This window comes from Trichogramma pretiosum, unplaced genomic scaffold (genome assembly GCF_000599845.2).
Source record: "Trichogramma pretiosum strain Unisexual culture from Peru unplaced genomic scaffold, Tpre_2.0 scaffold43, whole genome shotgun sequence".
Classification (NCBI taxonomy): domain Eukaryota; kingdom Metazoa; phylum Arthropoda; class Insecta; order Hymenoptera; family Trichogrammatidae; genus Trichogramma; species Trichogramma pretiosum.
This window is the reverse complement of record NW_019640864.1, coordinates 1306683-1311847: the sequence shown is the minus strand read 5'-3', so window position 1 is coordinate 1311847 and position 5165 is coordinate 1306683. Positions and strand designations below refer to the sequence as shown.

At 41.7% G+C, this 5165-nt stretch overlaps 1 long non-coding RNA gene across 1 annotated transcript; it reads left to right on the top strand.

Moving 5' to 3' along the window:
• The first annotated feature begins 405 nt into the window (after positions 1 to 405).
• On the top strand, positions 406 to 998 carry LOC111693260. Its single transcript, XR_002763374.1, has 2 exons — positions 406 to 529; positions 652 to 998. It is a non-coding gene; the product is annotated as an uncharacterized LOC111693260 (long non-coding RNA).
• Positions 999 to 5165: the final 4167 nt, after the last annotated feature.

Sequence of the window (5165 nt, the reverse complement as noted above, 5' to 3'; positions counted from 1 at the left end):
TACATCGGTTCAATAACGATGATAATTTAATTTCTTCATCTTCTTTTTTTTCGAAGAGAAGATACAGAACAAATTAATGTTGAACATTCTCCATTATGACCGATTTATGGTAATCAATCGATAGGTTCGACAAAATTTGTAAATTAAACCAGATAATGATAATGAAGTTTTTTAATTTAATACGTTATAATATTACGAAATATAAATTTATAACTTATATATATTTTTAGGTATATCGGCCAGCTATTAACGAGCTCGAAACTGTAACGAATGCGCGCGACTAAACCTTCCTCGCGCGAGGCCTGTTTTCACTATCGTCTCGGAATAATTAAGATAAGCGAAGCTCGTGTCTGTGTGTGTGTGTGACACTTTGGCTAAGCGAGCTCGTAAATATACTGTCTTTTACGGAACACGGCAGTATTATCCGAGCCACCGAAGAAACGCTCGTTGACCAGCAGCAGCAGCGGCAAGTCAGAAAATGTTGGCAGCCATCGGCCTTTTCATTATGTACGGCATCTTCACGATCTACGTAAGTGTCGATCCCGAAAATACGTAATGATCTCGTGATTTTATATATCGGAGATCCGAGATCTGGATGTATATAATAATATAATATATTCCGATATTGACTTCTCTTTTATACACACACAGGCTGCACTGACGCTCTATCAAGGCATCTACGATCTCTTCGTGTACAATTATGGACTTTACTCGAGAGTGGAAAATTAAAATTCTTTTGGCACTTACATAACACACGTCGTGCCATGCCGAATGAAAATAACGAGTGTACAAACGGACGCAAGAGAGAAACAGAGAGAGGGAGAGAGGCAGGTGGATTTTTTCGCGTTATCAATTGGGCATTCCACGGCCGAGAAACGAGTTTCGTACAAGGTTGCACTGGGGAGGCCTGTCGCATATAATGACCGTATTATAACCAAATAATGTCTTCACAAAGTAGTCAACATAGTCAAATAAATTCTTCAATTTTTTCTTCGTTATTTAACGACAATTTTAATTGAGCACATAATTAATTTCGAGTAGGTGAGGGTGGATGCGATCGATCTGATTGTGGCTCTCTGAGTGTAGACTTAGGCGATGCGTTTATCTTTTTTTCATGATTTTCATGATTCGCTCTTTCAAAATCAAATTCCTTTCCGGCATCGTGCCCCCGCGCGAACGGTATACATAACGACAGATCTCGAGTCGAGAGAATATATCGCTCCGAAACGCAAGGCTTTCGACTCCTTTTTTTTAGTTACTCGACATGAAACGTTGAAAGAGATGAAGAGAGAGAGAGAGAGAGAGAAGTTCTGCTACGACCTGTATCACTTTGAGAGACTGTGGGGTGTACACATGTGTGTGTGTGTACGAGAGCTCGTGTGTTATGTCTTGTACATATCGATGATTCGAATGATATTGTTGTCGTCGGGTTGATGTCGAGCCAATTTCTCGGAATTCCCTGCTGTAAAGTTGGTCCGTGGGCTTCGACGAAAATGCACTCACAGCTATTATACACGCACACAGTATGACTCGGCGACGATGTAAGTACATCTATCCTTTCCTCTTCCTCCACTCGGCAGCTTCTCTCTTATATTATACTTTGACCGTGAAAAATTTCATGCACGATCGATTGTTTGCTTCTTTTTTTTCCTTTTTTTCATTAGATTTTCATCTGTTTTTCATGAAATCCTTTCTCAAAAAAATGATGATCCCATATTGCTTTAGGGAGGTAGTTTCTTTTACTTCCGTCCGGGCGCTGGTGACATTTGAGTGGACTTACGAGATCCCCTCGGCGACTTGACGGATTTCTATGTTTTTTGGGTCGCTGAAACCGAATTTGAAGGTCGCCAGGCCGAAATCCTGGTCAATTTTTTGTTATAAACAAATTAATTGTTTAAACAGCCATATCTTGAAAAATATTGAAGATAGATTAAAACAATTTGTTTTTATTTTATTCGTCTTTGAAAAACAAAGAAATTCCATTAAATTAATTGAAAATCCGTCCACTAGAAAAAAAGTTATGCAATAATTAGTGTAAAATACGTCTTTTTTCACCTTTCAACCTCTGTAACTTTGCTCATATTAGTGCGATCGAGCTCCTGGACGTCTCATTTTAAAGGTAATAACCTACAGAATGATGTAACATAATTTTTATGTAGGTAAAATTGTTTATAATGCAATCTGTAGACGTGTATAAACGTAATTTTATGGCTCTGACGTACTTTCCATTTGTTTATACGCGTTTTTTGCTGAGATAAATTATTAAAACAACGTGGTAACTTAGTTCAAATGAAAGTGCATCAAAAAAAAAACATTTTAAGGGGTTTAGAAAGGAAATCGGTCTAGTAGATGCCAAGTTACAAACAAGTCTGAGCTTGGTTCATGAGTTCATGTTGCCTCAGTGTGCACGCCCTAAGCGCTCGCTGGTTTCTACGCGCTAGTTCAGAAGGCTGTAACTTGGCATCTACTGGACCGATTTCCTTTCTAAACCCCTTAAAATGTTTGTTTTTTGATGCACTTTCATTTGAACTAAGTTACCACGTTGTTTTAATAATTTATCTCAGCAAAAAACGCGTATAAACAAATGGAAAGTACGTCAGAGCCATAAAATTACGTTTATACACGTCTACAGATTGCATTATAAACAATTTTACCTACATAAAAATTATGTTACATCATTCTGTAGGTTATTACCTTTAAAATGAGACGTCCAGGACCTCGATCGCACTAATACGAGCAAAGTTACAGATGTTGAAAGGTGAAAAAAGACGTATTTTACACTAATTATTGCATAACTTTTTTTCTAGTGGACGGATTTTCAATTAATTTAATGGAATTTCTTTGTTTTTCAAAGACGAATAAAATAAAAACAAATTGTTTTAATCTATCTTCAATATTTTTCAAGATATGGCTGTTTAAACAATTAATTTGTTTATAACAAAAAATTGACCAGGATTTCGGCCTGGCGACCTTCAAATTCGGTTTCAGCGACCCAAAAAACATAGAAATCCGTCAAGTCGCCGAGGGGATCTCGTAAGTCCACTCAAATGTCACCAGCGCCCGGACTAAATGGCTTAATTGTGTCTTTGAAATGAACGTGTTTAGATCGACCATTGGATTTGGAAAGATGACCCGCGAATTTTTAAATTCCTAAGATCATGATCGAGTACGGATATGATTTGTGTGTTCATGTAAGGTCCTAGTTATATAATAAACATACGAGTGCGTTATTATACGAGCAAAGAGACAGAGCGAGAGAGAGAGAGAGAGAGAGAGAGCGTGAAACTGATGCTGGCAAAAGTGTAAACCCGTGTAATTTCTCGCGCCGAAGAGCGACGAGAAAGATAGAGGATGAAGGGTGACAAAAAAAAGAACGAGATGCAGCGGAGTCGTAACACACGGGGCAAACGAAGCGTCAAACACGTTACACGTGCAAGTAAACGAATCGTCGAGGTGTCTCTTTCTCGCGCTCGCAAATAGGACACGGCAAAAGTTTACTTGCGCGGCCCACCATCCCTTTTTCGTATTATATAGGGCCGTTTTTCTCGCATCATGCGAGCGCTCGCGACTCTTGCGCACCTATATGTACGTATGCAGTCGAGCCATTCTACACGTCTCTCTCTCCGCGTATATGTGTGTGTGTGTGTGTGTGTGTGTGTGTGTGTGTGTGTGTGCGTGTGTGCAGTATGGATAAAGAGTGGAAGAAAGATGAGGAAGGCTCATCAATCACTGCACGCTACTGCATACGTTATATTGTACGTAGAGCTCGAGTCGAGCGCGTTCGGTCGTTTATTTCGAGCCATGCGAGCCTTGTTGTAACAGCACACATATACACACACACTCACGGGGACCTTCTTTAATACACGCGTCATTACCGTCTTTGCTCCCCGCTCGCTCGTATGGTAGCGTATAGTATTATCGAGCTGTGCCAAGACGATTATTATTATATTATAAAATACGAACGCAAAGAGGAAAAGAGAGAGACAGAGACGAGGCCAAGCCTACTCAACGTGTGCCTGCACCGCTGCTGCAGATCCGGGGGAAAAGCTGCGAGCTCCGGTGCAAGTAGTTCGAACTCGGAGCTGCACTATGGGTTTTCCATAAATACAATCAAAGTGCTCGTTTTGTTCGGCATATGCGCAGCTTATAAGGCATCTTTCAACGACTCGATTCGATCTTCATCAAAGCTCTCTCTCTCTCTCTCTCTCTCTCTCTCTCTCTCCTACCCCGACCAAAAAAATAAGCAGAGCCGCAAGTATATTATACGTTGCACGTTGATATGCAGTTTAATCACGTCGTATACAGGGGCAGCTCCCGTACGTTGACAAGTTTCGCGTGGCAAAATAAGCTGCTGCCGCTGCAGCCTCGAAAATCCACACTGAGCAAAATCAACAAATAAACTATCCCCGTAATAAGTTGCAGCGCAGATCAAAGCGCATCGGCGTATATATACGTGTATTATATATACACGCGAGCTTAATAGTCCGTTTGGTCGTGGTCGTGGTCGTGGTCGTCGTCGTCGCGAGGCGACGGCCCATTATATATGCCCCTTTAATACCTTCCAGCTCCGCAAGCTGCTGCTACTGCTGGCCTTTGAGTTTTGCTGCAACTGCACTTTATCTTATAATACCAGAACACATGAGAGAATGAGCCGAGTGAAAGAGAGAGAGAGAGAGAGAGAGAGAGAGAGAGAGAGAGATTGGCTCGGGATGATATCGAGGGAGAGAGAGCGAGACGGGCGCCGCGCGACGACACTTCCGTCGCCAGAACGGCGCGCACACCACACGGCTCTCCCCGTGTACATGCAAGTGGTGTACGGCTATGTACCGCATATACATACAGACCACAGAGCGGATCCGTCAACGTAACGATCTCGTTGACGCGTCGCTTCCTTGGGAGCCGTTGCCGAGCTGCGCTGCTGCACGATGTTGTACTAGAAGGAAGGCCTCAGCACGCGACATCCAGTGATGTGATTTTCTCTCTCTCTCTATATATTGAAGCTTTATTTCATCCTTATGGGAGCTAGCTCGAGTATACTGCAACCGGTATCAGCGTGTACATATCTAGTATACACCTGACCCGCAGATTCTCGTATAATAATATGTACATTTTTGTCACCGCGCACGCTCAAAAGGTTCGTCAATGAAGTTCGTATATCGATATAA